Source organism: Stylophora pistillata, chromosome 2 (assembly GCF_964205215.1).
Source record: "Stylophora pistillata chromosome 2, jaStyPist1.2, whole genome shotgun sequence".
In the NCBI taxonomy this organism is placed as follows: Eukaryota; Metazoa; Cnidaria; class Anthozoa; order Scleractinia; family Pocilloporidae; genus Stylophora; species Stylophora pistillata.
Genome location: NC_142520.1, coordinates 17,701,711 through 17,713,284, shown reverse-complemented (window position 1 = coordinate 17,713,284; position 11,574 = coordinate 17,701,711). Strand labels below are relative to the sequence as shown.

The following is an 11,574-nucleotide window of genomic DNA, read 5'->3' as shown; positions in this document are numbered from 1 at the left end:
AGTCATAACGTAAATTAGTTAGCTTGTGCACTAAACTTTAGATTCAATATAACTTGGATATATCAACAAAGTTGAAGTGGTAAATTGCCCATCGTAACGATCACAAAAGCTGACGTTTCGAGCGTTAGCCCTTCGCTCCGGCGAAGGGCTAACGCTCGAAACGTTAGCTTTTGTAATCGTTACGGTGGCCAATTTACCACTTCAATTTAGTTGATATATCCAAGTTATTTCATTACTCCCACCGACGCAGCCCAAACAGTTTCTATCGAAACCATCAGCCTTTATTCATTTAGATTCAATAGCAGGGTATAGTTAATATTAATATTGGGCGCCATCTCTGAATAGGTGGCAGTTCTGTCTTTATTTCCGAATTCAATTAGTCTGTTTCTTTTCTTTATTTATTAATTTTTTTGCTCAGTTCCGATATGTCTAACTAAGCGATAATGTAGGTCTATTGCTTTTAGCATATACTAACATGACCTGGTTTGTAGAAAACAGAGCAGAAAACGTAATTTGATAAAATAACATATATCATAATGGCAAACACAAATGTTTAACTCTCAGATTGTGTATTGACAGCTAAGTGTTATAAGTATCTCTAGTTTAGGAAACAAACAAGCACTATTTGAGAAAAAAAATCAACCTAATCTTGAGGAAAATACGTCGATCACAGCAGATTTAGTAGCATAACAAAGCTCTGTGGCTCATTCTTAACTCAAAACAAGTTTGGGAGTATTTTGTACTTAAAGTGCATTATTAATCTAAAAAGAACAGTATTTAGAAGGACTATAAAACAGCTTGTTCGGTTCATATGGCAGATGCTTAGTAGTATCCTAGTAATCTAAATAGTTAATTTCTTAGAACTCTTTGACTCGTTTACAAGCATTTTCAGTTAATGAAAGTAACGGAAACGGTTATTTGAGACTGCAGATTATATCAAAGAACTTAGGAAAAGTTTATGGTCAAGACTTTAGCTATGAGAGGTTATATAACGATAGCCTACGTAACTTAGTTCCACGACTCGTCTAGCGAGCAATCGAGCTAAGTGTCGAGTTTTTTGTTTGTTTGTTTGTTTTGTTTTGTTTATTTTGTTTTTGTTTGTTTTGCTTTGTTTTGCTTTGCTTTGATTTGCTCTGCTTTGCTTTGCCTTGTTTTGTTTTGTTTTGTTTTGTCTCGTTCTATTTTGTTTTACTTGTTTCATTGGTATCTCTAAATGGAAAAAAAAAATAAAAATGAACAAAAAAAGGAGAAGATTTTACTAAATAGCACATCACTAATTAGTGTTCAGGCCTTAATTGATATCAGTAGCTCATTTTTGCAATCGTTATAACGTAATTTCAATTTTTTAGAGTAAAGTAGACCTAGAGTGAAGTCTAAGTAAATGACTTCGACAAACGTTTGGGTAATTAAGTCAGTTATAAGTTAATGCTAGGAAAACAATATGAATAGCTTTTTTGCACAAATCGATTGCTAGTATTTTGCACTCAAGCTGCGAGTCGAAATATTGAATTTCATGGGTATCTCTAGTTGAAAAATAGACAAATAAATAAAACCAAACTACGCTTATATTATTGATATTTCTCTTAAAAATAAAATGATAATAATAATAATAATAATAATAATAATAACTAATTAAGTAAATAGAAAGGTCTGAGAATATCACTCCGTTAGATATTTGGTAGTGTTTCAGGTCTAATTTTGTAGTTCATTTCTAAATTGTTTAACTCATTTTGAGAATTCTAGCTCATTGTAGCACGTGGTATTCAATCTGTTTGAGAACATGGTTCAAATGCAATCATCAAACAAGGCTGTTACAGTGAGAATAATTTGAACATGAAAGTGGCTTTTGGAGGGACATGGCACCCGAGTTTAGAACATTGTACCAAGCTATTAAGTTGTCAACGAGGGAGTCATATCATCTTTACTGTAAACCAGAGCCTTCAATAAAACATCGTGTAGACCTTACCTTTGAGTCTGATGTCAGGAAAGTGTCAAGTCTCGCTTGAGCTTTATCTGCAGTGTTATTAAATCAAATGAAGCTTGACTTTTGACTTTTGTAAAAGTTTTAAGTAATCTAAAAAATATTATTCTTATAAACAATGGAATTGTTACAGATGGGCTGTTGGATGAGCTTCATTGAAAAATTTGGAACAATAATGCAGATTTTGTTTAGTTTCATTTTTTGCTTCTTCGCTGCACTCTTTTCAGTGCTCTGTATCTATTTAATCTAGCTTCCTTCGGCAAAACAACAACGTGAAATAACAAAAAAAAAATGCTTTCTTCGAGAAAGGGTACCCCGACGGCGAATTATTAACCCTTGCAATTCATCAATTCAAACTTAACACTGCTCATATAACTCTTCCTAAAGATGAAGTCTGACGCCGCTGAGGAAGGTTGTAGCATTGACCCATTCGCAAAATTTCTTATATTTGGGTGAACAATTACTGAATTGTGAGTTTCGTTATTTTAAGCAACATTATAACTACAGATCTGCTGTACGTTATGAAACAGTCTAACTAATTGGGCTAGACCTGAAAGATGAAGCTTTTCCTATAAAGTCACCAGGATTATAAACATCAATTACAAGGAGAAAGGGCGCTTAAAATTTCTTTTTGTATTTCCCTATAAATCAACAGAGAACGAAATTACTTGACCTAAATCATTCTAACGCGACGATGTGTGTAGGATCTGCTGATTGATAATTTTTCACGCAAAATACTCTTACTTTGTCATGCTGACCTTTATCTGGGTGTTCAAATCTTTGACACCTATGAAATTTAAAACGTTAAGTCTAACAACCCAAACCACTTTTTATATAACACAAGAGAACTCAGGTTTGTAATTTATCCCAAGGTAATTGTAACCTACTGGTAAAATGTAATACAGGTAGGTATGTGGATTGATTCCCTGAACAAAGTTATAAGCAGCTGAAACCACCTGAAAACCGAAGTATATTCATAGAAATCGAGATTGTGCTCATCAATTATATGGAGAAAGGACCCTCACAGTTCTATTTTACAAGTTTATTATCAACAGTGGATGAGATCATGAAGGTCATAGAAATCTGTCATTTATAATTATCTTTATAACATCTGAACCATTCCATCTCATAGAATATACTTATTTTGTGCTGCTAACCTTTACTTTTCTGTTGAGAAATTGAAAAAAAGTAAAGAGTACTCTAAAATGTTAAGTCAAAACTAATCAAACACTTAAATCACGCAAGAAACTGAACCTAAATAAATAAATTGCGCTACGTCGTTTCTTTGTAATTTATCCCGAGGTAATTATAACATACTGTTAAAGTCTAATACAAACCAGTATGTTCTTATGAATTTGTTTTTGAAAAAAAATTATAAACAGCTTCTCCTAAATATATTTTTTCTTTGGACAAGAAACAAGGTATGTACAAGACATAAAAATCCAGGTGAGATATCTTTAAAATTTAGTATGTAAACATTACAACAAAATACTCATATTCTTCTGCGTTTCTATGGGTGCTGATGCAGGGACGATCTATGTTGATGGTATGATTAGTCTAGCAATTGGGTTAACGAATGAGACGTTGACCTGTTAAATAGTAGCATATGACTGGCAACATTTGTTCTTTCTCTGTTTAAACGTTGATTCTTCTCATCATGTATTTTTAATTTCCAGCGCCATTTTGAATAATTGACGTAATTACTGCATCAAAACATGCATAGGCGAGCATAAATAGTGCAATAAGTTTGTATGATTTTATGCTTAGCTGGCTGTCCAGCGAACAAAAGTAAATCTTAAAATCTGAATTTTAGCAAGTCATTTGCCTTTAAGGTCGTAATAGTAGCAAGTATGATAAATATTGTAAGAAATAGACAACTTTTTTGATAGACATGTTTCGGCATGCTTATGCCATCTTCAAGCAGTGAGTAACTGAACGTGAGTAACTATATAACAGACAAATAGATGAATAAAATTTTCCACTTCCTCCCTACCCCGCGCTTTCAAATGGGAATTTTCGCCGCGCTGAGTCTCGCGCTTGTAGACGCAAACTATCGCCTGCTAGCAAGCTAGAGGCTGTCACAATAGTTGCTGTACACTGTCTTCTATCCCTTTGAGGAGATTTTTCCCCTTTAATTCTAGATCCTTGTGGTTCTTCCTTTTCATTCGTTACAGTAATAATGAGGAATATTCTAACTATCATCGATGCACTGTGAAACGCATGCATAAATGAGTCTATCTTGTATTTTACCTGGAATAACTTTGGGACTGACCGCCATTAAACGTTGTAGATGCTATGCAATTACTATGGAAACACTCACAATGACTTTCTCATATTTCGATTATCGCCCATATCCAGTGAGGCCAAGAGAATATTTCAAATTTAATCAAAGGACTTCTAAGGTTTATTCGATGTGTAGACGTTTTATCTTGAACAAGGTTAACTGACATGAATAATAAGAATGGGTAATATTGTTATATAAAGCAACTTTGAGAATAAGTATGCAAATTTCTATTTTAAAAATTAATGTGAAAAGGTCGGGACTTAAAGAGTACATTATTAAAAAAACAAAAGATAAACTTCAGTTATGAGGTTTTCTGAGCAACAACACTCGATTATGTCTGTACGTAGGTTTTTCGAAGTTCTTCTTATCACAACTGCAATATGATAAAAAAAGTGTTTACTGCGGTGAAATTATAAGTTTAGTTTTATGTCTTTCACAAGACTGATTCATTAACGATCTGCTGATGAAAACTTTGTCGGTTGCAAAATTTGGAGAAATAAGACTCAAGACGTAGATGATTTGCGTAGAAAAACATAAGCAATACCTAAGGTATTCTCGTTTGTTTGCTTTTGTTTTTGTTTTAAACATAATGGGAAGTTAAGTAGATCGAGTTCCTGACAAGTACAGGTATGCTTAAAATTTCTTCTTGCCAAACAAAAGCCTCAGCGATATGAGGTTAATATCTTTCTTGTACCCTAACTTTTAAAGGATAGACATTTTAATTCTTTTGCCGCGGGGCCAAGGTAATTTTCCCTTCCTCTTTACATCTTTTTTACTCCCTTTTAGCTTAGCTTTTCTGTCGTACAGATATTCCTGACGAAAAAAGCCAAAAACTTCGCTTTTTCCGTTTCTGTGATTTTATGGACAAAACACTATAACTAAACCACTGTCTGGTTTTATATCATAACGATTCAGTATTTCAGTGTAATAGATGTAGGCCATTGATAGCTTAACAAAAATACGTATGCTCAAATTTAGATCAAGAAGGCGAATAGGTTCGATAGGTTATTCACTCAGGTCTATGTTGTTTGGTCACAACCGTATTTTCCATTTAACAACTAGACATCTAGTATGTTTAGTATAATGCAGTTTTGGGTGCGATGAATTTTTATGTGTCATGGCCATTCGTCCGACCAGTCTAAGATTTCGGTGTTTTGGTGGAGGTTAATTAGGCTGATGCAAAAAAGAAGATAATAAAAATAATAATAATAATAATAATAATAATAATGATAATTTTAATAATGACAATAATAATAATGATGATAATAATAAATAGATTAAAGCAGGAGTCTTCCCTCAAGTTGCAGTAGTAATGCGTGGTTCTGATGGTATTTATTGGCCATTTGAACTACTTTTGTACTTGTTTACGCATAAATATATATCACGGTTTTGAGAGTGATTAAGTTCTCAAAAATACTGTTTGTATTTCAGTACATTGGGCTCCTAATCAGTAAAGGAGGATATGAATTGAACTGATGGTTTGTTGCGTTTTAGCTACCGATGTTTAAATAGATCGACACTTTTACACTTTAAATTTTCCAGAAAATAAGGTAACTATAAGCCATAAAAGTAACAGTTTCCCCAAGAGGCTCTGATATCGCCATAGCAACCTCATATACAGTATTAATTATTTCAACATGGTGTAAAACCAGTTGCTAGGTACTCAATGGGTTGTGGAAGGCGCGAGCCATCGAAGAAAAAACATTTTAAAATGATGTTGACGTAAAGGTAATCAATAACTCTTTTGTGTGGGATTAAGACAACGAACGTTGTAATAAATCAACCACATTTTGTTGCAATTTTGCTTTTTTAGCGTCTCGACATCGATCTCTTAGTACCTCCAGGTTTTTAAATAAATAAATAATTCTAAGATTTATGAATGATGTCCCTAGTTTCTTTTTATTTTAACTCATGTACAAGAGCCTGACGAAGAAAAGGAGTTTGCAATAAAGCAATCGGACTTCGTGATGCTAAATTACGATTTTGAGACGCCAAAATTTTCTCTTGCCCTGGTGTCTCAAAAAAATAAGTAGAACTGTAAACAAATCAGTAATTTCGTTTCTCTCTTTTTGCAAAAAGTATTTATGGCGAGAGTAAATCAAAAAACGATGTCTTATAGCGCGCTGTTAGAAATAATCAGTTGCATTTTAAGTTGCTTAGATGGAAACCGCGTTTCCCCTCAGAGAGAGGGTAATGTCTGAGTACCTACTAAATCATGGGGCACTCAACTTAAGTTTGCGCACACCATTTAAGAGCCACTGACTTTCAACATCGAAAGTCCGCAGACAGATGCAAAAATTGGAGATTCATTTAGTTTTCCCGAAAGGACCCTTTTGATGAGCCTTTTTCAAAAATTATATCAAAAAGTTCTGTGGCGCCTTTCTTTCTGCGAAATATTGAAAAGTTCAAAATACCTCTAGGTGACCGTTGTGGCCCCCCCCTCCCCCCCAAAGAGCAATGAAAAATTACGCAACCTCGGTAACTTCGTACGCCACAAAGCCATGCAATCACGATTTTAAATGGAGGTCAATGGAGGGGCTAAATGAAAGCGACAGCTGGCGTTTCTCAGATTTCTCACATGTTTCTGACACTGTGTTCACAAACGCTGTGTTCACAAACCCTGAGAAGTCAATGGTGCCATGACGTCGCAAAGTTGTCACTGCTGAACGCAGTCGATCAGTGTACTCATTTTATAAAATTGAGCCCCGCTAAAAGATGCATTGATAGGTTTCGAATCAGACGTCAACGCCCAAGTACCCCTTGGAATTTTACAGACCGCGTCTATTTCTTCATGATGACGAAGGGAAAAAGGCAGGATAGGCACATTCAACCAAAACCATTCCTACCATCCGACATCAAAACTCCGATAATTACTTAATAAGCATAGATAGTGATGGGAGAGGCATTTTTGTTGGATTCAATGCCAGTTGGGCAAGTCAATCACGGTTTTATTGGTCGCTGAATGTCAACTGCAAGTGTGTAAAAATATGTTTTCTTTAAGAATTTTTTGATTAATCTAAACATCTTCGGAATATGCAGCTCATGTACTCTACCTACATGCTCTAATGTGCTCTTTCACAAATGATTAAGCAGCGTCATTATTTGGGTAAACAATAATAAATTGTATAATTCATAATCAAAGACTTCCCACATTTACTGACCAACTGCACGTTATAAGATACTCTAAAGAATTCAACTTTACCTGAAAGCTGTACATGCAAATATCCTTCAAAGTCAGGGATTCTGAATATCAAGTAGGTTGATATGCTTAAAGTTTTAGTTTTATATCTTGGCTGATCAACAGAAAATGAATTTATAACGTCTAAAGATATCTGACATAGATTTGTTTATGATTTGCTGATTAACAACTCTGATTCGGGCTTTCGTTTTGAAGCGTTACCGTAGCTTTGAAGGTTTCTGGTGTATGGTTGCCGTTTATTTTTGTACTGGTTGCCAGAGGAAGCAAGTCAAACTAAAAAACAATTACAGATTTTTTTAAATATTGAATAACATTTGAGAGTTTAACGAAATTTTAACTTACAATTCGTAGGGCACTCCATCCTTCTGATAGATCTTTTGGTGATCTCTGGCTGACCGTTATTTTGAATATTGGATTTTTCGCGACTTTAAATAAAAAGAGGGGTTGGTCCCCTGACTCCCTGGGACAACGCTCTGACGCCAAAACTGTAAAACACTAAGTGCAAATCAAACTCTTTCTCCAGAAACACTGTTCAGGATAGCGAAATTTGTCGCATTAAGGCCCTGGCCGTAAGGGTGGATTTGAGTAACGCGGGTTTTGTTGTCAATGAAGAAAAATCGGTATGGGAACCCACCCAAGTATTGGACTGGCTGGGTTTAACCTGGAATTCCGCACTAAGTACTTTAAAAATTGTAGAAAGAAGAATTGTTAAGATAATCAATACAATTGATCATATCATCGAAGCCGATTTCAAAGTGTCTGCTAAAGAGTTGGCCTCCTTTACAGGTCAAATTATCTCTACCGGCCCCGTAGTTGGTAGCATTGGCAGAATGATGACCAGACATTGTGTCTTCTCCACCTTTTGCAGGGATAACTGGGATTCTATATCCCTTCTCGACGATTACTGCAAGAAAGAACTGTATTTTTGGAAAAAAAATACGTTGGTTTTGCTTTGTAAGTAAAGATCTAAGTTAATTTGTTTATTCGGATGCCAGTGCTACTGGAAGTGGAGCAATTATTGACCTTAACAATGATTTTGTGTGCCACAAAATGTGGTCGGAGAACGAGAGAAGTCAAAGTTCAACGTAGAGGGAGTTATCTGTTATTGAGTTTTCATTACAATCATTTGCGTCAGCGTTGGAAGGATCACACGTTAAGTGGCTTACATATAGCCAAGTAGCTGCTAAGATTGTTGAAGTGGGTAGCATGAAATTAGATTTGCACAAAATGGCCCGAAGGATTTTTGATATTTGTATTCGATCAGGAATTCAGTTAGAAGTGCAATGGATCCCTCGCACTTCGAATCAGAAAGCTGATTATATAAGTCGTTTAATTAACACTGACGATTGGCAAATTACTAGAGAAATTTTTTCTTCTTCTTGATGGCCTGTGGGGCCCGCATAGTGTAGATTGCTTTGCTAATTATTATAATCACAAGCTCCCCAAGTATTTCTCCAGGTTTTGGAATCCCAACACCTCGGGAGTTTATTTTTTTCTTTCAATCTCTTAGGGGAGAAAATTGTTTAGTTGTCCCTCCAGCTGGTATCATCTCACGCGTTTTGCATTATCTCAAATCCTAGGAGGCCGTTCGTTATACCTCTTTGGCCTTCGGCTCATTTCTGGCCTTTAATTGCACACGTGTATAGTCGTTATCTTGTGGCTGACAGTATTCATATCGGGAATGAGGTTCTAACCCACGAAAGAACCTTAATTCGCTCTTAGGGTCTGATCTTTTCACAGGAAATATTATTGCCTTTAGATTGAAATTTATTGAGTAATTCATTAAAGGGAGTGTCCACTAGCCTAAAGATTATTTACATTTGGTGGCGCTGGCCAAGGCAGTGTACTGTTCATCTATGAAGCAATGGCCTATTTATAGCCTATCATTTCATGTGGTGCTGGCTTAAATGGAGTAAAGTTGATATATGTGGCGCTGGCCCAATCTATGGTTGTTGATTTACGTGGCTCTGGCCCATACGATAGTGTTTCGTCTTACTGGCCCCAACAACGATTGAGTTTTGAACGGTTACTAAAAGACGTTTTTTCTTTTGTTCTTCTTTGTTCTTTTGTTATTTTTGCTTTGTTCTTGTCTTTATAGATAATGCTATCAAGTAATTCCTAGAAAAGCTTTCAGCAATTTTATTCAATCAACGTTTACGAGGTTCTAGAAGTTATGTTGAGGTCAAGGGCGGATACAACTACTAAATCTTACATTCGTGTTATCAGAAAGTTTTTCGATTGGTCTAAAACTAGACATTTCAACATGCAGTCACCTTTTCCTCTTAGTGTTGTTTCTCTATATCTATTTGAAGTTCAGCGGTCTTGCGCTTCTAGTTCCTCAGTAATTTTAGCTCATGCGGCCCTTAAATGGTTTCATTCTTTTGCTCCTAGTTTGGATCGTAATCCTTTAGATAGTAAATTTTGCAGGAATATCATCGAAGCTGCTAAACGCCGAAGTCACAGCCAGTTATGAAAAAGAAGCCTATTACCACAGACATAATAAGGAGTATTTTAGATATTCATAACAAGAAAGATGCCACTTTAAAGAATCTTCGTATCGCTGCGTTATGCTCTTTAGCTTTCGCAGGATTTTTTCGTTATGATGAATTATGCAATATTGCTCCTAAGCATATTGAATTTCCCAGCGATTATATACAAATCTTCGTGACTCGTAGTAAGGCAGATGTTTACAGGGAAGGGAATTTCGTCTTTATTAGTGCTTCCAGGTCTAAGTACTGTCCTGTTGGTGTTTTACAACGTTACGTAGATTTCTCTGGTATTGACTTGAGTAGTCTCCTCCCTTTATTTAGACCCCTTGTTTTTCACCGTAGTAGTTCTACCTATATCCTGAGAAGCTAAAAGATTACTTAAACTATTTGTAGAGATGTCTTAAGGAATAGCTTAAGTCAGTTGGGGTATAACCCTAATCATTATAGTCTTCATAGTTTAAGATCCGGTGGTATGACATCTGCGGTACGTAATAGTGGGAACTCGATTTTTTTTTGAGACCTCTTAAAATACATGGTAGGTGGAAATTCGATTCTGCCAAGGATATTCATGTTGAAGAAAGCCTTGAAAACAAGTTACATGTAACCAAGTATTTAGGTTTGTAACATATTGTCGAGCGTATATTAGTTTCTTCATACAGTAGTATCTAAAGAATTAAAAAAAAAATTATAAATAAATAAATGAAATAAATAATAATAATTATAACTTTCTAATTTCTATCTTATAATAAACGGTGTTTTCGATCCGCTTGCGCATCCTACCATATTTCTCGTGTGATCTGTTTATTTTACAGGAGTTTAAGGATAAAATAATTTACGTTTGTTTGAGCGAAGCGAATCAGAACGTAATAACGCATTTAGTTCAGGTCTATTCAAGCTTTCGTCAGTTTGTTCCTCCCAAAATCTTCAAACTAATGAGAAACGAGTTAGGAAACACTTATATAAGCTACAAACATCAAATGGCGACTGAAACGTTATTTAGTGGAGAACAGATCGAAAGAAACTACACGACCGAGTACCATGACTTTGCATACCGTAGACTCATGTCAACAAAATGTCCTGCCTAAAGATAAAACCCAACATTTTTCATTTACGTCAAGATCCCTCCAGTTACTGTGCAAATAAGACATTCCGAGAGAAAAAAATATGCAGTTTTTGTGTGCTATGTTCGTTTAGTTGTTACACTTGTGATAACTGCACATTAGACAACGTGGAAAAATTGCGGCTCACTGTAATAACGTCAGCGGTGCATAGCAGGAAACAAAATCTGGAACCAGAAATCAGGCGTCGGAAAGCGTGAAGTAAGAACAACGGAATATGCTCTCAATGTTGCCTTTTATTTAGCTAGCAGAACAGTCTTAATTTTGGTGGGCGAGTGCTCAGTGTTTTGTGGGTGAAAATTATAGCTGCCATCTTTGATTTTTACAGCAACGGAAGGGTGGGCAGAGAAATAAAAAATAGAGGGGAAGTAGTGGGGCAATGAATAGTTTTCCCCATTCCCCGCACCTTTTCCCCACCGTTGACTTTAACTCCAAATCAAACATGGCAAGTTTAATAGACGATTGCACGTTTAATTCGCCTCAATAAGACGCCTGCACTACAG

General features: G+C 35.6%; 1 pseudogene; it reads left to right on the top strand.

Annotated features, from left to right (window-relative positions):
* Positions 1 to 8,297: 8,297 nt before the first annotated feature.
* Positions 8,298 to 9,242, top strand: LOC148737490 (uncharacterized; annotated as a pseudogene).
* Positions 9,243 to 11,574: the final 2,332 nt, after the last annotated feature.